This window comes from Meles meles, chromosome 13 (genome assembly GCF_922984935.1).
Source record: "Meles meles chromosome 13, mMelMel3.1 paternal haplotype, whole genome shotgun sequence".
In the NCBI taxonomy this organism is placed as follows: Eukaryota; Metazoa; Chordata; class Mammalia; order Carnivora; family Mustelidae; genus Meles; species Meles meles.
Genome location: NC_060078.1, coordinates 72,914,423 through 72,937,293, shown reverse-complemented (window position 1 = coordinate 72,937,293; position 22,871 = coordinate 72,914,423). Strand labels below are relative to the sequence as shown.

Below are 22,871 nucleotides of genomic sequence, written 5' to 3'. Positions count from 1 at the left end.
CGGGATCATGTCCTGAGTCGAAGGCAGTCGAACATACAAAATATGTGTTGACTATTTGTGTTATTGATAAGGCTTCCAGTCAACAGTAGACAATTAGCAGTTAAGTTTTGGAGCATCGAAGATGCCAACTGAACTTCAACTGTGCAGAGGGTTCAGTGCCCCTAACCCCTGCATTGTTCAAGGATCAACTGTAACTGCCTTTTTCTTTCTACCTTTCTAAAGCACATTTCTCACATTTCATCATATTTCATTGTAAGTGAGTACACTTTAAATAATGTCACTGTTGAAACTACAAAGGGGAAGTCAGTGAAGAAAAAGTTCAAATTAAATTCTAAGGTCTTTAACCAAACCTAAAGTGTTGAAAATGAAAATCCTTGCCTTGTTCTTGATCTTACAGGGAAAGCATTCAGTCTTTCACCATTAATTATGATGCTAAACATGGTTTTGTTTTTGTTTGTTTGTAGATGCTCTTTATTAGGCTCAGGTAATTCCCCCTTACTCCCAAACTGCTGATTTTTTTTTTTTTTAAATCATGAATGGGTGTTGGATTTTGTGAAATGTGTTCTTCCATCATATGAATACATGATATTTTTTTCTTTAGTAAGTTCAAATGGTAGATTACACTGATTTCCAAATGATAAGCCAGGGCTGTATATCTGTAATAAATCACAATTCATCATGGTGCATAATTATTATTTTTTTTTTCAAGTTGTACACTTTATTTTTTTTCCATTTTATTTATTTTTTCAGCGTAACAGTATTCATTCTTTTTGCACAACACCCAGTGCTCCATGCAAAACGTGCCCTCCCCATTACCCACCACCTGTTCTCCCAACCTCCCACCCCTGACCCTTCAAAACCCTCAGGTTGTTTTTCAGAGTCCATAGTCTCTTATGGTTCGCCTCCCCTCCCCAATGTCCATAGCCCGCTCCCCCTCTCCCAATCCCACCTCCCCCCAGCAACCCCCAGTTTGTTTTGTGAGATTAAGAGTCATTTATGGTTTGTCTCCCTCCCAATCCCATCTGGTTTCATTTATTCTTCTCCTATCCCCCTACCCCCCCATGTTGCTTCTCCATGTCCTCATATCAGGGAGATCATATGATAGTTGTCTTTTTCCGATTGACTTATTTCACTAAGCATGATACGCTCTAGTTCCATCCACGTCGTCGCAAATGGCAAGATTTCATTTCTTTTGATGGCTGCATAGTATTCCATTGTGTATATATACCACATCTTCTTGATCCATTCATCTGTTGATGGACATCTAGGTTCTTTCCATAGTCTGGCTATTGTAGACATTGCTGCTATAAACATTCGGGTACATGTGCCCCTTCGGATCACTATGTTTGTATCTTTAGGGTAAATACCCAGTAGTGCAATTGCTGGGTCATAGGGTAGTTCTATTTTCAACATTTTGAGGAACCTCCATGCTGTTTTCCAGAGTGGTTGCACCAGCTTGCATTCCCACCAACAGTGGAGGAGGGTTCCCCTTTCTCCACATCCTCTCCAGCATCTGTCATTTCCTGACTTGTTAATTTTAGCCATTCTGACTGGTGTGAGGTGATATCTCATTGTGGTTTTGATTTGTATTTCCCTGGTGCCGAGTGACGTGGAGCACTTTTTCATGTGTCTGTTGGCCATCTGGATGTCTTCTTTGCAGAAATGTCTGTTCATGTCCTCTGCCCATTTCTTGATTGGATTGTTTGTTCTTTGGGTGTTGAGTTTGCTAAGTTCCTTATAGATTTTGGATACTAGCCCTTTATCTGATATGTCGTTTGCAAATATCTTCTCCCATTCTGTCAGCTGTCTTTTGGTTTTGTTAACTGTTTCCTTTGCTGTGCAAAAGCTTTTGATCTTGATGAAATCCCAATAGTTCATTTTGCCCTTGCTTCCCTTGCCTTTGCCGTTGTTCCTAGGAAGATGTTGCTGCGGCTGAGGTCGAAGAGGTTGCTGCCTGCATTCTCCTCAAGGATTTTGATGGATTCCTTTCTCACATTGAGGTCCTTCATCCATTTGGAGTCTATTTTCGTGTGTGGTGTAAGGAAGTGGTCCAATTTCATTTTTCTGCATGTGGCTGTCCAATTTTCCCAGCACCATTTATTGAAGAGGCTGTCTTTTTTCCATTGGACATTCTTTCCTGCTTTGTCGAAGATGAGTTGGCCATAGAGTTGAGGGTCGATTTCTGGGCTCTCTATTCTGTTCCACTGATCTATGTGTCTGTTTTTGTGCCAGTACCATGCTGTCTTGATGATGACAGCTTTGTAATAGAGCTTGAAGTCCGGAATTGTGATGCCACCCACTTTGGCTTTGTTCTTCAATATTCCTTTGGCTATTCGAGGTCTTTTCTGGTTCCATATAAATTTTAGGATTATTTGTTCCATTTCTTTGAAAAAAATGGATGGTATTTTGATAGGGATTGCATTAAATGTGTAGATTGCTTTAGGTAGCATAGAATAATTATTTTTATATTGATTAACTCAGTTGTCTAATATTACAGATTTTTCCTTTCTAAGTTCATGAGAGGTATTGGATTATTCTTTTCTTTCTTTTTTTTTTTTTTGTAATATCTTTGTCTGGTTTTTGGTATGAGAGTAATAAAAAACTAAAATGAGCTAGGAAGTGCACTTTCCTTTTCTATATTTGTAAAAGAGATTATGTAGAAGTTTTGTTACTTCTTCTGTAGAAGTAAAGAACACATGTTTGTGTTTGGTTTTTACATTACATGTTAATTTAATGCATTACATATTAATGTATTGTTTACATTACATGTGTAACAATGTTAATACATTACATGTTAATGTTTGGTGGAATTCTCCATTGAAACCAACTATGCCTAGAAATTACTTCTAAGGAATTAATTTAAGGAATGATTCAAAATTATAAACTTGGGTTGCCTGGGTTGTGCAGTTGATTAAGTGTCTGACTCTGGTTTCAGCTCAAGTCACGATTCCAGGTTCCTGGGATCAAGCTCCTCATTAGGCTCCCTGCATAGCCTGGAGTCTGCTTGAGATTCTCTCTCTCTTTAAAATAAATGAATAAAATCTTTTAAAAATTGAAAAATAAAATAAAATTATAAATTTGATTTATTTCATGGTTTAGGACAATTTGGAGTATCTGTTTCATCTCAGTTGAGTTTCAGTAATTTGTAATTTTTGAGGAATTGGTCCATTTCATTGTAATTATTAAATTTATGGGCATAAAGCTATCCATTGTATTCTCTGAACAGCTGCAGAATCTATAGTAATAACTTCCATTTCATTTCTGATACCATTTGTGTCTCTGTGTTTTCTAGATTCTCTCTTTCAAGTTAGATTCTAGAGATTTATAAATACTAATGATTTTTTTTTAAGAATCAGCTTTAAGTTTCACTGATTTTCATTTTCCTATGTCAGGCTTCCTGGACTTCTGTTTTATCTTTATTGTTTGCTTCTTTTTTCCTGATTTGTGTTTATTTTTTACTCTTTTTTTCTAGTTTCTTTATGTAGGAACTTAGATTATTGATTTGAGACCCTTCTTTCTAATATGAGCATTTAGTGCTATAAATTTCCCTCTCAGCACTACTTTGGCTACATCCCAAATATTTTGATATGCTGTGTTTCTGTTTTCCTCCAATTTGCTTCAGTTCTAAAATTTTTAAACATTTTCTTTGAGACTAATGGGTTATTTAGAACTTTGCTGTGTAATTTCAAATGTTTAAAGATTTTTTTCTTGTTTTCTTTCTGTTTCTGATTTCTAATTTCATTTCATTATGGTCAGAATACACATTGTGTATGCTTCCTCTTAAATTTGTTATCGTTATGGCCTAGGAGAATTTTTATCTTAGTGAATGTCCCTTGTTGTTTAGTAGAATATTCTTACATGTTAATTTTATCTTGTAAATTGGTGGCGTTATTCAAACCTTCTATGTCCTTGGTGATTTTTAGTCTAAAAAGTGCTATTAGCTCCTGGGGTAAGGGACATGTACACGTCCCCAAATATAACCATTGATTTTGTATATGTGCTGCCAAAGCGAGCACTAACCATTGATTTTGTTATTTTTCTTTTAGTTCTATCAGGTTTTGCTTCATATAATTTAAAGATCTGTTGTTTGGTACCTACACACATAGGATTATTAGGTCTTCCTGGTGGATTGATCCTTTAATCATTACATAATGTCCTTCTTTATCACTAGTAATTTGCACTGCTTTCAAGTCTATTTTATCAGATATTACCATACTATTTTTTGATTAATGTTTGCATGATATATATATTTCCATCCTTTTACTTTCAATCTACCTAGGTAGATGAATTTGAATTTTTTTTTTTTTTTTTGTAGGCAGCAGTTTGTGGTTTTATCCACTCTGCCAAACTCTGTCCTTTAATCTCTGTCCTTAACCAAAGGATATTTATATTAAAGACATTATTAATATGTTAGCATTTAAGTCTGCATTTTTGTGCTTATTTTCTGTTTGTTTTCATTCCTCTCTTTCTCTTTTCTTACTTTCCTTTAAGTTATGTGAACATATTAAGGAATCTGGCTTGACTTATTTATTGTGTTTTGAGTATATCTCTTTGTATAGTCTTCATAGTGGTTGCTCTGGGTATTACTACATGCACATGTGACTTAAAATAGTCCACCAGAATCTACATTTTACCAGTTACAATGAAATGCAGAACCTCACTTCCAATTTTGACCTTTACCTTCCCCACTTTAGTGATGAGCACTGGGTATTATATGCAACTAATGCATTGTTGAACGTTACATCAAAAACGAATGATGCACTATATGCTAGCTAGTTGAACCTAATAATATATATATATATATTATTATATATATATATATTATTATATATATATATATAAAGGAAGAAATATCACTGTATTCAGGGGCACCTTGTTGGCTTAGTCAGTTAAGCAACTGCCTCTGGCCCAGGTCCATGATCTCAGGGTCCTGGGATTGAGCCCCACATGGGGTTACCTGTTTGGCAGGGAGCCTGCTTCTCCCTCTCCCTCTGCCACTCCTCCTGCTTGTGTTCTCTTGCTCTCTCAAATAAATAAATAACCTTTAAAAAAATAAACATTATTATATTGAGTATCAGATTGCACTATGATTCTATTTTCAGTAATCAAAGATTTATAAATCTCATGAGTAAAAGGAAGTCTATGGTTTATACCTATATTTCTATTCTTCTTATTGATCCTTCTTCCTGATGCCCCAAATCTCAGGCCTTTATCACTTCCTTTCAGTTTGAAGAATTTCCATTACATAACTGGTAGGTCTGTAGGACACAGATCCTTTCCGTTTTCTTTCATTTGAGAATGTCTTATTTCCCCTTCATTCCTGAAGGATAGATTGTTCCTCCAAATATAGAACTCATAGTTGAAAGCTCTTTTCTTTCATAATTTAAAAAATACTGTGCCACTTCTTTCAGGCTTCCATGGTTTCAGAAGCGAAATTCACTGACATACAAACTGGTGTTGTAGATGTAGCACATTAGCTCTCTCGGACTGCAATTTTCTTTGTCCTTATTTTTAAATTTAATTATGATTATTTCTAGGTGGGAATAATTTGGGGTATATCCTATTGGGGTTCAATCAGCTTCCTGGATCTGTAGGTGTGTGTCCTTTGCCAAGTTTAATAAGTTCTTAGCCATTATTTCTTCAAATACCATTTCAGTTTCACTCTCTTTCTCCACAACTTCTGAGACTCAGATGACAGGACTGTTGGTTCTCAAGTTCTTATCCCACAGATCCTTAGTGTTCTGTTCATTGTTTTAGTCCATTTTCTCTGCTGAGTGAATCCCATTGTTCTGTCCTCAAGTTCAATAATTCTATTCTATCATCTCCACTCTACTACAGAGTCCATTCAGGAAGGATTTTTAAAAATTTGTTACTGAATTTTTAGGTTTTATAATTTTTCTCTTCTTTTTTCTTAAATATAGTTTTTTAAAATAAATATTTTTATTTATTTATTTGACAGAGAGAGAGAGAGATATCACAAGTTGGCAGAGAGGCAGGCAGAGAGAGGGGGGGAAGCAGGCTCCCTGCTGAGCAGAGAGCCTGATGCAGGGCTTGATCCCTGCTGGACCCTGCAGCAGAGAGCCTGATGCAGGACCCTGGCTGGGATCATGACCTGAGCCAAAGGCAGAGGCTTAACCCACTGAGCCACCCAGATGCCCCTTAAATATAGTTTTTGTGATATATAAATATATATAAAATAAAAAATATTCATCCTCTTAAGGTGTCAAAATTAGTGGTTTTAGTTTATTCACAGAGTTTTGCAATTATCATTGCTATCTATTCCAGGATGTTTTCATCGCCTTCAAAAAACACTCCATACGGATTATTAGTCACTCCCCATTCCCTATGTCCCTAGTCTCTGAAAACCACCATTTTCTATCTCTGTAGATTACATGATTTGGACATTTCATATAAAGGGAATCATACATTATGTGACCTTCTGTGTCTGACTTCTTTCACTTAGCATGATGTTTTCAAGGTTCATCCATGTTATAGCATGTATTAATACTTCATTCTTTTTTATTACCAAATAGTATTCCATTGTATGTATGTACCACTTTTTGGTTTTTTAATTCATCAGTTGATAGACGTTTGGGTTGTTTTATTTTTTGGCTATTGCAAATAATATTGCTAAGAACACTTGTGAACAAGTTTTGTGTGGGCATATTTTTAAATTTTTCCTGGGTATATACATGTGAAATTGCATGGTCACATGGTAATTTTATGTTTAACTTCTGAGGTGCAGCCAAACTATTTTCCAAAAAGGTTTCATGATTTTACATTCCCACAACAGTTTTTGGAAGTTCAATCATTCCACATCCTCACCAACACCTGTTATTGTCCGTCTTGTGGATGTGAAGTGGTATCTCACTGTAGTATTGATTTGCATTTTCCTAATCACGAATGATGTTAAGTAACTTTTTATGTACTTATTAGCCATTATTTATCTTCTTTGGAAAAAAAATCATTTCAAATTATTTGCTTATTTTCTGTACTTAAATTGATTTTGTTTGTTATATTGAGTTGAATGAATTCTCTATATTTTGAATACAAGTCCCTATCTTGATACAAGATATCATATTTGCAAATATTTTCTCCCATTCTGCAGGCTGTCTTTTTACTTTTTCAGTGATATCTCTTGAAGTGTAAAAGTTTTTCCTTTTATGAAGTTCAATTTATTTTTCCTTTGTTGTTGTGATTTTTAAGTAATCTATGAAACTTCTACATAATTCAATGCCATAAATATCTACCCCTATGTTTTCTTCTAAGAATTGTATAGTTATAGTTTTATATTTAGATGTATGATCTATTTTCAGTTAATTTTTGTACATGGTGTGAGGTAGAGTGTTCAACCTCATAATTCTGCATGTGTGCAGCAAGTTATCCCAGCACCATTTGTTAAAAAGTCTATTCTTTCCTCCAATGAATTGTCTTGGCACCCTTAGCAGAAATCAATTAGCCATAAATGTTAAGGTTTACTCTGGAATCTCAATTCTATTCTTGTTTTTTTCTATTTTTGTGCCAGAACCACATTGTCTTTATTGCTATAGCTTTACAATAAATTTTGAAATCAGAAATTGTGTGTCCTCTAGCTTTGTGGTTTTCAAGAGTGGTTTTGCAATCATAGATCCCTTGAATTTCCGTATGCATTTTAAGACCAGCTTTTTAACATCTGCAAGAAAGGCAGCTATGATTTTGATAGGAATTTCATGAAATCTACATACCAGCTGGGGAGTATTGCCATCTTAACAACAGTAAGTCTTCTAATTCATAAACATGAGGTATCTTTCTATTTATTTAGGGCTTCTTTAATTTCTTTCAACTACATTTTGTAGTTTTCAGGGTACAAGTCTTGAAATTATTAAATTTGTTCCCATTTTATTCTATCTTATGCTTTTATATGTGGAATTACATTTAATTTCAGTTACAGATTATTCATTCCTAGTGTAGAGAAATACAATTGGTTTTGGTATATGGGTTTTTTATAATTTCTATTTTTTTGCTGAACTTTCCCATTCTTAATTTTTAAAGAGAATTTGTATTTCATTGTTGAAAATTTTTATGATGGATGCTTTAAAATCCTTATTTGAAAATTCCTTTATCTCACTCATCTATGTTGATATCAGTTGATTATCTTTTCTCATATACATTGTGCTTTGCTTGGTTCTTGATAAGAAGGGTAATTTTTTAAATTGCATGCTAGACATTTGTTTATTTTGATAGAAGACTCTGAATTCTATTAAATATCTTATTATAGCAGACATTAACACTATTTAGTTTTAGTACTCAGATCCGGGCATACTTTTGTAGGTTATGGTTCTGCTAGCAGTTTTTCAGAGTCTTTGTAGTCTTATTTTGGTCTGTATGGTATATTTGGTGTTTCTGGGGGCTCCCAGTTACCTAGTAACTTCTAGAATTATCTGAGGAATTAGAAGGGATTTCCCAGGCCTGCCCTAGGCTACCTCTGTGGGATAAGAACATGGTGAGATCCCTGTGTCGGTGTCTCTAGGCTGCCTCTATGTCTCTGGCATGAGGGAGGAGAGTCTTAAACCCTAGAGGACAAAGAGGCTTCTAGGACTGGTCTCTTTGTTATGAATGGGTCCCTTCTGCTGTTCACCTGCTCACACCAAATATAGTTTTAAAATTTTACTGAAATAGAAAACACACAGAAGTCTATAAATCATAAGTACATAGCTTAATTGTCTTTCAAAAGTTAGATATATCTGTATAAAGAGGAGCCAGAATAAGAAATCTTATTATTAGCAGCACCCTTGAAGGCCTCCTTATACTACTCCCAGTAAATACTACCCCTCACATGGGTGAGTACTAACTTGAAACAACATACTGGTTAGTTCTGCATGTTTTTAAACTTTAAATAAACTGAATCAGACAGTATTTATTCTTATGTTTCTGGTCTTTTTCTTCCCCTTAGGCAGTCATTATGCTTGTGAGATTCATCTATACTGTTAACATGAAATTGTAGAAGCTCACTCATTTTCTTTCCTGTGTGTGCCACTGAGGGTATATACCACTATTAAATTTAAAAAAATTCCAACTGTTGATGAGTATTTGAGTATACCAGGATCTGGCTACTACTAATAATACTACTATGAACATTCTTGCATGTGTTTTTAGTAAACTATCGGGCACCTAGGAATAGAAAATATCAGTCATATGCATATGATTAACTTTAACGGACATTGCTAAACAGTTACCTAAAGGAGTTGTACCAACTTACACTCTTTACTGTATTGAATGAGTTTCAATTGCTACACATCTTTGACAACACTTAGAATTATCTTTTTTTCATTTTAGCCATTTGATAGTGATATAGTGTTATCTCACTGTAGTTTTATTTTACATTTTTCTAATGAATAATGAAACTGAAAATTTTTACATATACTTATTGGGTATTCAGATATCCTCTTTTATGGAGTGTCTGTTCAAATCCTTACCCTTTTTCCTACTGGTTTATCTGTCTTCTTTTATTGATTTGTAAAACTGATCTTTATGAGTATGAATCATTTGTCACGTTTATGCATTGAAAATATTTATTCCTACTCTGTAACTTATCCCTCTGGCACTAATCAATTGTGTCTACTTTTTAAATACTTGGGCAAAATACTTACTTCCATGTAGTAAAAAAAATATATATATATATATATATATATATGTATGTATAATAATTTAAAATCTTCAGATTAAGCATTTTTATCTAAATGTTATCTAAATGGTAAAGGATGATAATGATTATCTAAAATACAATTTTGTCAAATCCTCTAGCATATGTAGTTACATTAGGTTTAATGGGTTACTAAATTACAGGGATTTTTGACATCTTATTTGCTTACTGTCTGGTGGTCAATTAAACTCATTGTTCCAGTATGAATTTTTTCAACCATAAAATATGTTGCCTTTTACCAGAATCTAAGACTATCAAAATCCAAATAAATGTATCACTATTCTTTGAACCATTCTGGAAATAGGTCAGTGCTTAATACGGTTGACTGAATTCAAGTGTCATTATAGACACTAATGAATTGCTACTGTGTAGCATGAAATGGAAAATCCATTTTATTGTAGTGACTTAGAAAATGGTAAGGATAATTTGCCAAGGATAATAAAAGTGCATAATAATCATAGTGTGTTGTATATATATCAAAATTTGAAGTGATTTAAAATGTTTTAATGGATAAAATTAGTTTACCTGACTTTTTTATAGACAATAATTTTAATTTTCAGATACCAGTATTATTAATACTTCATTAGAAGATATTACATATAACACTTGCTTTTCTCCCTCTTTTCTCTATTATAGGAATGATGACAGATTTAAGGATAATAAAAAATAAAGATACTAGAGGTAAATTTGTTTTATGAATTAAAATGTCTTTACTCACAGCTAATTCTAAATATAGATCTTGCTTCATGCCTACCATGGTAAATTTGAAAAGGCACACTTTCTAAGGCTTCAGTAGTATCAAATTACTTCAGAATCTCTATCTTTGATTATTTCTAAAGCATAAAGGACTTGTTGCTAAAACTGCTAATGAGGTTAAAAAAAGGCATTATTAGGTCTTGCTTGTAGTATTTACAACTTTTAAAATGCACATGTCACACACTCAATAGGACAGGATGAGGAGTTAATACTAATAAACTACTATTCATTCCATTAGTCTTGGAAACAATTGGAAACAAATGCAAGTAGCCCTGTATTAGTATTACTGTCTGGACTTATATTTGAATTAAAACCCATGGCTATCAGTCTGCTATGAAATTTTTTTTTTTTTTGGTACTAAGATATTTTAACTCATGCCTTTGAAATGACTCTAAAAGTCCTATACAAGAAGAGAATTAGCTTGTGTCCTCATAGCATAAATCTATACGTCAAGTTCAAATACACAGAAAGAAACTGTCACAGATGAATCCCAAAACAACCGAGCCTACAAGCCTGTAGTGATAAAAATACTTACATTAGCACAGACAGAACTAAGACTCACACATCCTCTGTATTTCATGATAGAATTTGTTTTCCCATTAGAGATATGTGCATTTTTGTAATGAATAATGGACAAGAGGAATGTCCCTTGAAATTTTAGCTTTAGGGCTTAAGATTTGTATTTATAATATTGACTGAAGATTTGAAAGCTTGGCTTTATATTATTCATGTGTTGTGGCTTATCAAAAAACTGTGTTCGCCTCCCATAAGAGACTATGGACTCTGAAAAACAACCTGAGGGTTTTGAAGGGTCAGGGGTGGGAGGTTGGGGGAACAGGGGGTGGGTAATGGGGAGGGCACGTTTTGCATGGAGCACTGGGTGTTGTGCAAAAAGAATGAATACTGTTACGCTGAAAAAATAAATAAAATGGAAAAAAAAAAACTGTGTTATGTGATAATCTCACTATTCTCTACCTAGTAGAATTTTCCAGTATGGTAAATAACAAATAAATAATGGAGTGTATATTCCATCAACATATGCATATTCTCTTTATATTAATAGTTTTTGAGAACTCTAAAAGAATACCAAAATATCGCAACAAGTAAAATTAGGTAGCTTGCTCAGATAAATAAAACTGGCTACATATTTGGGTAAAATAAGAGAGAGTTGATGTCCTATGCTAAATAGATTCTTTAAAAATTATAAAACGCTTATTTAAAGAAAGAAACCTCCAACTTCTGGTATCTAGTTTTACTTTGAATATAATAGATAAGGAGTTCTTATTTATTGCCAACTTGCTTATTCACTGAAGATAATAAAAAATAATCAAGCATGAATGTTTTCTTTTTTTCTGTCCTCGTCATAAAGATATTGTGCTTTTTCCACAGTAACATTTATTGGATTCACACAATCTGACTCACTTCCAACCACACAAGCCTGACAGGATCATCTATTACTTCACATTCAGATAAGTGGATGATTACTCAGCCATATGATCTCCTTACCTCCACCTACTCCCTAAAAGTCACTTATCCATGTGGGTTTATTTAACACTGTTAATTGGTAACAGTGAATTTTAGACAGGTACAAGGCCACATAGCTAAAGACCGTATTTCCCATAATTTTCTACAGCTAGTAATTTAAATTTTGAACAGTGGAATATGAACAGACTGATGAAGGTGACTATCACACTCTTTAAAAAATGAATCTGAAAAAGTTCTGATTTCTTATTGCTCATGGTCACATGGGCTGGAATATAAGGATGTGATGCTTGAGAGCCAGCTCTGGCATGTAAATAAGGAGAACCCCCTAGAGCACACCAGCGTTCATTTGTGGACTTGTGGAACGAGTTGCCTGCCTGCCCTGAGCCACTCACTAGCCCTAGAATACTATGGTAGACAAACACTTGTCTACCATGTTGGTTTATTTCTCCATCGCAGCACTAAGCCTGCACTCTAAATGAAAATAATCTAAATCATATAAATTATATGTGCATGCTATGAAAAATTAAGATGCATTAACTATAGTTTTGTGATACAGTTATATAATACATGGGGCACCTGGATGGCTCAGTCGGTTAATCCTCTGACTCTTAGTTTCGGTTCAGTTCCTGATTTCATGGGTCATGGGATCAAGCCCTACATCTGGCGCCGTGCTCAGCTGGAAGTCTGCTTGAAGATTCTCTTACTCCACCCCTCCTCCCACTCATGGGTGTGCTCTTGCTCTCTCTCTTCTCTCTCTCTAGAGTAAGTATATCTTTAAAAAAAAGAATTATATAATACATGATTCATATTTTCATGAGAGAAATCAAAATTTGTTCTTAAAGAACAATATCTTTAAAGATTTTAAAGAATAAATATGTAAATTACCTAAGTGCTATTTTCTAGAAGATCTTCCTGCATTATGTTTTTTTTTTTTTTTTTTAAGATTTTATTCATTTATTTGGCAGAGAGAGATCACAAGTAGGCAGAGAGGCAGGCAGAGAGAGAGAGGGAGAAGCAGGCTCCCTGCTGAGCAGAGAGCCCGATGCGGGACTCGATCCCAGGACCCTGAGATCATGACCTGAGCCGAAGGCAGCAGCTTAACCCACTGAGCCACCCAGGCGCCCCCCTGCATTATGTTTTAACTGAACTTGCTTTAGAATGAGAAGCATCCATATGACAAGAGGTACGATATTACAGGAAATATGTTGCTTTTAATCAGCAGACCACTTGGGTGACATTTAACTGTATTTGCTTATATAAATCCTATTAACCTCAGGAAAAAAAAGCAGGAGGCCTAGAAAATTTTATATTTTCATTAGACAATGAAATGATCATAGGATTATGGAATCAGGTTACTAGGGTTCAGGCCTTAAGACTTGCTGTGTGACATTGGGAAAATCACTTTCACTCTAGAGGTCTGTTGCCAGTATCAGATGGCTACTCACTTACTCTGTCATGGGAAGCAATGACAGCACACATGCCGTGGATGCAAGTGCTTAGCCCAAGGACACTGGCTATTTGCTGAACCGTATCCTTTAGCAGAGATAACGTGGCTGCCCCAATGCAGCACAACTTCTGGCCCTCTGTCACTTAGACCTGAGAAGTTGTTTTTATTGATGATTTAGAAGGAATTACTGCCAAAATAACTGAATATTAATAAAATAGCTATTAGAATAACGATTATTGGCCACTGATTATATGCCAAATATTATGGCAGTATTCTAGTTATCCAGTACATTTAACATGGATAACATTTAATTCTCACAGCAACTAAATAAGAAATGTTCTATAATTATTATCCCTTCATTATAGATGAGGAAACAGGCAGAGAACTTAAGTGAGTCTCAACTATACAGCTACTATATGACTGAGTTTGTATCTGAACTCAAATAGTCAGTATGGCTCAAGAATATACAATTTTGTTTTGTTTTTTAAGATTTCATTTATTTATTTATTGGAGAGAGAGAGAGAGAGAGACAAAGAGACCATAAGCAGGACGAGGGGCACAGGGAGAGGGAGAACCAGACTCCCTTCTGAGCAGGGAGCCTAACATGGGACTTAATCCCAGAACCCTTGAAATCATGACCTGAGCCAAAGGCAGATGCTTAACCAACCGAGCCACCCAGTCACCCCCAGAGTATGTAGTCTTTTTTTTTTTTTTAATATTTTATTAATTTGACAGAGAGAAATCACAACTAGGCAGAGAGGCAGGCAGAGAGAGAGGAGGGAAGCAGGCTCCCGGCAGAGCAGAGAGCCCGATGTGGGGCTCGATCCCAGGACCCTGGGATCATGACCTGAGCCGAAGGCAGAGGCTTTAACCCACTGAGCCACCCAGGCGCCCCCTAGTCTTTTTTTTTTTTTTTAAAGATTTTGTTTATTTATTTGACAGATCACAAGTAGGCAGAGAGTCATGCAGGGGCGGGGGGGGGGGGGGTTGGGGAAGCAGACTCCCTGCTGAGCAGAGATCCCAATGTGGGGCTCGATCCCAGGACCCTGGGATCATGACCGGAGCCGAAGGCAGAGGCTTTAACCCACTGAGCCAACCAGGCGCCCCCAGGGTACGTAGTCTTCATATATCATACTGCTTCATCAGAATCAAGACTCAAAAAACCCTAAGAAATAAAATTCAACTTCACTAATTTTATATTAGTAAAAATTAATGTGAGACACAACTAGCAGTTTTGTCAGTAAGGGAGTCTTTCACTGACCCTTTCTATTTGGGAAATTAAATCACAGTGAAAATGCCATGGAGTAATAAGCATTTCCATCTCGATAAACAAAGTTTCCGCCATAGTTGCAGGTTTTCCTCCTTCTTGCTAAGCAGACTAGACTGCCATTTTGTCAGGGTATCACTACCCATGTGAGTCCTAGAAACCCACTGAAAACATCCATTAGGTGGTCTCCTCTTTTCAAAATGCAATCTTGATCATATTAGAAGGAATCACCATCCTAGATTTGGTAAGAGCACTGTATGTCACAGATTTAACACAGTACTATTATAGGCAGACATTAACTAGAATATATCATAATCTCCTAATTACAACTCTTAAGCTTTGAAAACCCCTCAGGTAAGTGGTATCAGCACATTTGACCTCAATAATTACCCGTTTAGGGGTGCCTGGGTGGCTCAGTCAATTAAGCAGCTGCCTTCAGCTCAGGTCATGATCCAAGAGTTCTGCATCGGGCTCCCTGCTCAGCAGGCAGCCTGCTTCTCCTTCTCTCTCTCTCTCTGCCACTCTGTCTACTTGTGCCCTCTATCTCTCTGTCAAATAAGTAAATAAAATCTTTTAAAAACAAAACGAAACCCCAATTACTTGTTTACTTATTTGTGTTACTGTTGAGGTCTGGCATTCCTGAGTGTTTCTCCCCTCTATTCTCCTATACTCATTTACCTTCTCCTTCTCTTTATTCTTTTTTCTTTTTTTTTAATAGAGAGGGAGTGTGCAGGAGTCGGGGTGAGGAGGAGCAGAGAGAGAAGGGAGAGAAAGAATCTTAAGCCAGCTCCATACTCTGCAAGGAGCTAGACACAGGGCTCAATCTCACAACCATGAGATCAAGACTTGAGCTGAAACCAAGAGTCAGATGCTTAACCAACTGAACCACCTAGGTGTTCCTTTTCGACAGTGTTGATGTGAAAATGAAGATACAATACATATGAGAGTATGCATTGCTTTTTTACATCTATAGTCTATTATCCTAATTATATTGTAAATTCTTTATTATCAGGGCTCATTTTTTCCACTTTGTACTTCACATTTCATGTTCCTTTTTTGCTTAGCTAACTTACTTATTCTTTAACATTCAATTCAAACATCACTATTTCGGGGAAGCTATATCTGAAACTTAACCACGTATATATACTCTGGAACTATGTTCCCCATAAATTTTATCTGCCACAGACTGTCATAAATAGTAAGAAAATTTATGAATTAGCATAGAGGTAGGTGAGTTTTCAGGGTTGGTTAAGGCAGTGGTTCAATCATGCCATCAAGGATTCAGTTCAGTTTTGACTCTGTTCAGAGAGTCTCCAGTGTGCCTTCACGGAAGACTGCTGGTAACATGTGAGGAATACATTTCCTCATTAATTTCCAAAGGAAAGAGATCAACTTCCTGTGGCTTTCTCTAAAGAGAGATAAAACTTCCCTTTACAAATCCCTCAGTAACCTTTCCTGGGGCTTCTCCTAGCTTAAAGCGACTTAGCAACCCATCACTGGAAAAGAAAAATCCCTGGCAAGGGGAATAGGGTTCTATAATTAATTTAGACTAATTACCTGTTCAATTGACATAGGTGAATACTCATTATACCCCCTACACTCCTATAGCATCATGTGCCCTTCTAAATATTCATCCTTATCAAACAAAAAAATTAAATTGTTGATTTAGTTATGTTGGCTCCACACTAAACATTAAACTCTTTCTCAAAAGTAAGGGTAGTGTGTATTCAACTTTATGTTCCTTCTGCCTAGCAGAGTGCCTACAAAACTATCTACATAATTGTAACTTAATTAAAAATTACAGGCAAACTTTGGAGAACAGTATGGAGATTCCTCAAGAAATTAAGAATAGAGCTTCCCTATGACCCTGCAATTGCACTACTGGGTATTTACCCCAAAGATACAGATGTAGTGAAAAAAAGGGCCATCTGTACCCCAATGTTTATAGCAGCAATGGCCATGGTCACCAAACTGTGGAAAGAAACAAGATGCCCTTTAATGGATGAATGGATAAGGAAGATGTGGTCCATACACACGATGGAGTATTATGCCTCCATCAGAAAGGATGAATACCCAACTTTTGTAGCAACATGGACAGGACTGGAAGAGATTATGCTGAGTGAAATAAGTCAAGCAGAGAGAGTCAAGTATCATATGGTTTCGCTTATTTGTGGAGCATAACAAAGACATGGAGGACATTGGGAGATGGAGAGGAGAGGGAAGTTGAGGGAAATTGGAGGGGGAGGTGAACCATGAGAGACTATGGACTCTGAAAAAGAACCTGAGGGTTTTGAAGGGTCAGGGGTGGGAGGTTGGGGGAACAGGTGGTGGGTAATAGGGAGTGCACGTTTTGCATGGAGCACTGGGTGTTGTGCAAAAACAATGAATACTGTTACGCTGAAAAAATAAATAACTTAAAACTAAAATAAAAAAATAAAAATTAAAAAAAATTACAGGCAAATAATTTTTTAAATGTGTGGATAATTCACAATTCCTATTTTACTTAGCCTTAAAATATTTGTAAAGATAAACATATTAACCAATAGAATAAAAATGAGAGTTCAGAGACAAACCCACATATCTATGGCCAATTGATTTGGGAACCAGACTCATTCAATGAGGGAAAAAGATACGTCTTCAAGAAATGGTACTATGGCAACTGGATTTAAGAAAAAAAAAAAAAAGTCAGAACCCTACTTCACACTTTACACAGAAATTAACTCAAAGTGAATCAATGACTTGACTGTAAGAGCTAAGACCATAAAACTCTTAGAAGAAAACAAAGGGGTAAAACTTCATGACCTTGGATTTGGCACCAAATTCTCAGATATGACACCAAAAGCACAAACAGTGAAAGAAAGAAAAACATGCAAATTAGATTTCATTTTGTGCATCAAACAAGATTTTCAAGAAAGTAAAAAGACAATATATGGGAAAAATATTTGCAGATAATATATAATATATATGTTAAGGGTCTACTACATGGAATATATTACAACAATTAAAAAATGGTCAAAATGCTCATAAAATGATGCTCAAAAATTTTAGTCATTAGAGATGCAAACCCCAATCAAAATGAGATACAACTTCACACCCAAAAGATAGTTACAATTTTTAAAAAGTGGAAAATAGCAAATGTCAAAAATGTGGAGAAACTGGAACCCCAATACATGCTGATGGGCCTATAAAATGGCTCATTTTGGGCTATGGAAAACAGGTTAATGGTTCCTTAAAAAGTTTAACATAGAATAAACGATATTAATCAGAAATTCTATTCCTGGGAATATACTCCAAATAACTGAAATTTTTATAGAATAATGTTCATAGGAACATTATGATTTATAGATATAATACAATATCCAAAATGTAGACAAAGCCCAAATATCCATTTATGAATAAACAAATTGCAGTATATACATACAATGAAATAATGATACGTGCTATGACATGAATAAACTTTAATATGTTGTGTGAAATCAAAGAAGCCAGATGCAAAAATGTGTGGTCACAATTATATGAAATATTGATAATAGGTACATCCATAGAGACAACTTAGGTTGGTCATTGCCAGGTATCCAGTAGGGGGAGAGAAGTATGGGAAACAACTGCTTAATGGATAAAGCACTTTATTTTGCAGTGATGAAAAAGTTTTGGAACTAGATATAGGTGGTGGTCGCACATCACTGTGAATGCCCTAAATGACACTGAATGGTTTACCTCAAAATATCTCATTTTGTTTTGTGAATTTCACTTTATTCAAATAATATTTTTAAAAATTTACTCATTTATCACCTAATTTTATATCTATCATCAAAGCATGAAATATGGAGTTTTATGGGGACAGGAAATATGTTAAACATCACTATTTGGATATATATATGCCAATGATTTTTTAAGAGTGGCTAATCAAGAGTATACCATATTTATGGCTGATTTCTACATGAGAAAATGACTTACACAGATGCTAGATGGTCGACTTCCTCTTATTCATATGTAAGACAAAAACAATGTCATAAATTGATTTTTAGAAAATATACCTTATATCTATACATAAATCGGTAACAGAATATCTTCCTTTGGACAAATCGCTTGTTTTTCTTTCATATTGGAACAAATTTAGTTTGTGTACTCTCAGAAACTGATTTATAAGTTCACTAATAATATCAAATATGAGTAAGATTAAAAATTATGAAAAATAACTTGAAATAATTTATTTGGCTGCCTAAGACAACATATTAAATATTGTCCAAGGACTACTTAGAGAATCTATGGTTTTATCTCATTATTGTAGCAGAACCAAAAATGCCAAACATGAACCAGAACATATTGAAACATTACAAAAACTAATTCATGAACAGATGCTTAAGCAATATAGAGACCAAAAATAAATTATTTGAGCCAAATTACTGTTAACTCTAAGTATGATAATTACCAGGACAGCTGATGTTTCAAATGAATCTATGCTGCTTTGGCAACTGAGCAATTTATAAAATGTGATTATTTGTAATCCTTTTTCCCCACTCTATAACAATTGACACAGGAATTCAACCTATTCATCCCACAATTTATAGGTTATGTATGTCATCCTGTTTAAGAGTTTTGTTTAGTTATAGTTAATATATTCTTAACAAACCTAGTATGTGTGTGCACGTGTCTGTGTAAATGATGATAGATATCCAACCTATTTAAGAAAGGTTTATTACTACTGGGTATCTTGTTTCAAGTCAGTACCAATCTCAGATGGTGAGGACACATATCAAATGGTAGGAAATATAATTAATAAGCTATTTGCTCTTCAAGGTAGACTGGGGCAAATTCAGGAGGTCAAAGAAAAGGTGTGGGATCAGTTGAGTAAGAGTACACAGTTGAGCATAATACACTAACAAAAGGGAAGTTGGGGGTGTTTGATGGGTTTGATTTAAGGGTGCCAAAGTTACCTCTGGAGAGAGAAGAGATTGTTCATTAAGGTAAAAAGTATATAAACATACAGGGTCATTTAGCATTTTCCTTGATTAAATTGTTTTTCAGCATTTTCCTTGATTAAATTGCTTTCAGACGCAAGAATGGAGTCCTGGGAATTCAGTCAGGGATATGGCAATTATCCTCCCAGGCTCAATTTTGGTTCACAAATAGGAAAATACCATAAATTATAGAGTAAATGATGACTGTTATAATATTAATGCAATAGGCAAAACTTTCATCAAACACTAAATGTGTATATACTGATATACACATTTATCATACTTATAAGCACATTGCATTGATTATTGCTTGAAGTAGACACCAATTTCAACAGAATGTGCAACTATCCTTTAATTAATGTCACATTTTTGTGAGACTGAATTTTCAGCAGTTGCTATGACAAAAAGCAAGAACGACATGAAAATAAATATGGAACAGTAAATGTGTATTGCATAATATGATTCCAAGATCTGAGAAGCTGCGTAGTGTCCAGCAGGCATGTACATCTCATTAGTAGGTGATGAAGGTTATTCAAGAATGAAATAAAATATTATTTTTTAATTTTTGTGCATTTTTAAAATAACTTGTAAGTCATTAGGATACAAATACTTGTTGAACTGTTTGAACCTAACCATTTCATTAAAAAAACCATTAGGAAAAAAAAAAACAAACAAAAACCATTAGGTACTTCTTTGGGTCTAATTGTGAAAGAGTCACTGATACTCTAAAGGTGCTAGAATACAAAAAAATTTGGAACGTCATATTTGGGAAATGTAGCTCTCATGGAAGTTTCCTAAGATAAACAATCAAAAAAAAAAAAAAAAACAACACCTACTTGACAATAGAAACCAGTCAATTAAGAGATAAATAAAAATTCAAGAGTTAGCTCCAGTAAGAAGAGTACTAGTGTGTATCATATCCATCAAATAAGTAACTAATACTTTAGTTAGTTTAGTTTAGTTAGTTAGTAACTAATACTATCCAACCCTAGGAATCCATAGAACAGAAAGTAAATCTGAAAAATCAGGACAACATAAGAACCATACAATTAAAAAAATTGGGAGGGTTGGGGAGAGGAGATGTACAGTGAAGATGAAAGCACTGATATTCTCTTTGATCAAAGCATGCTATCAAAAAATTCTCTAAAGCTAAAATCATGAAGTTTAAAAATCCATTTGATTCTAAATTCTCAATATTTGTCATAATGTCTTATTTTAATCCTAGAGGAATATTTTAGGAATTAATACTTCCTTTGGTAATAAATTTTTTATGTTCAGAATTATTTTGGCTTAACTTTAGTTTTCATTGAATTAAAGTCAAATGAAATAAAATTCTTTTCATAACAGTGGCAAGTACATTTACCATAAGTCTTTATTCCTACATATTGGCCTTCTTTCCTTTCATCCTGCATTTTATATATATACATATATGTTTATATATATATACATATATGTTTATATATATACATATATGTTTATATATATACATATATGTTTATATATATACATATATGTATATATATAAAATGCAGGATGAATAACTTTATATATATATAAAGTTATTTCCAGAATGTTATGGATGATGAGTTCTAGACAGAGATACTTTGTTTTTTCTATCATTCTTACACTTTAAAAAAATATTTTCAATAAACATGCATAGTTTTTAACAATAGTGATTTCTCTTCTTTTAAAAAACGGGAACAAAACTACAAGTAAATATGCTTCATTTTCATTTGGGGTTGTGGGACTATGAATGCTTATTTGGTTTTTTTGTGATTTATTATATATATTTTTTAAATTGCCAAAACAAAAAATTCAGGCAATTCCAAGTTTCTATCAGCTCGAAAATTTGCACTGACAGTTCTCCTATTTTCAAATTCATCCACACAATTTCTAGCTACACAACTGTATAAAGCATACATTTACCCACTGATTCCAAGTCATCAGTATAAGGGGCTATAGAAGGCATTTGGCTTGAAGAACAAAAATGTACTTTTTCAAATATATTCATCTCTTTTTCATTAAATGCAATGTCCACTAAAACTAAAATATCACATAGACCCATCTTATGAAACCTATGATCTTACTGAATTTCTGTCATTTCTATTTATCCTGTGCTGAGAAAAATAACTATTTTCAATTGCTGCCTAGACATTTAGACATTTAGACATTTGGGTGCTGCTCACACCCAAAGTCTTCAGACAAGGACCTGAGCTTAGAATAACCATCCCAAGCTTCCATTCTGCTTTTTCCAGGGCACCATTTAAAATAAATATTTAAAATTGAGCCTGCAGAAAGTTAGTAATCTCTACCCCAACCTACCCTACATACTACATACATACTACAAGATATCCACGCTTACTATATTGAACATAATAAAAAGGAGTTTGAAAATATCTAGAAATAACTGGAAACTATAAAAAGTAACATAGCACATTTGGATATAACCAAATAGAACTTATAAAACTGAAAAATACCTTAATTTAAAATTAAAACTCTATATCCAGTGAAAATATCTTTCTAAAATGAAGACAAGGTACAAAATGTGAGACCATCAAAATCTTAGAGAAGAACACAGGCCATAAACTCTTTGACATAAGCTGAAGCAACTTCTTACTACATAACTCTTCAGAGGCAAGGGGAACAAAAGCAAAAATGAACCTGGGACTTCATCAAGATAATTGCATCTGGGTTGCTCAGTGGGTTGGGCATCTAGCTTCAGCTCAGGTCAGGATCCCAAGGTCCTGGGATCAAGCCCCATGTCAGGCTCTCTGCTCAGTGGGGAGCCTGCTTCTCCCTCTCCCTCTGCCTGCCTCTCTCCCTGCTTGTGTTCTCTCTGTCAAATAAATAAATGCAAAATCTTAAAAAAAAAAAAAAAAAAAAGCTTCTGCACAGCCAAGGAAACAAATCAACAAAACTAAAAGGCAAACTCTGGAATGGGAGAAGATATTCACAAATGACATACCTGATAAAGGGTTTGTATCAAAAATCTATAAAGAACTTATCAAATTCAACACCACCAAAACAAATAATACAGTTAAGAAATGAGCAGAAGACATGAAAAGACATTTTTCCCCAAGACATATTGGCTAACAGACACATGTGAAGATATTCAACATCACTCCTCATCAGGGAAATACAAATCAAAACTACAAGATATCACCTCACACCTGTCAGAATGGCTAAAATTAACAATACAGGAAATAACAGATGTTGATGAGGATGCAGAGAAAGGGGAACCTTCTTACACTGTTGGTGGGAATGCAGACTGGT

The 22,871-nt window shown here is 34.6% G+C and overlaps 1 protein-coding gene across 1 annotated transcript in view; it reads right to left on the bottom strand.

Annotated features, from left to right (window-relative positions):
• ATRNL1 (attractin like 1) overlaps nt 1–22,871 on the bottom strand; it is an 836,623-nt gene that overhangs the window by 338,829 nt on the left and 474,923 nt on the right. The gene's annotated exons all lie outside the window — the stretch shown is intronic.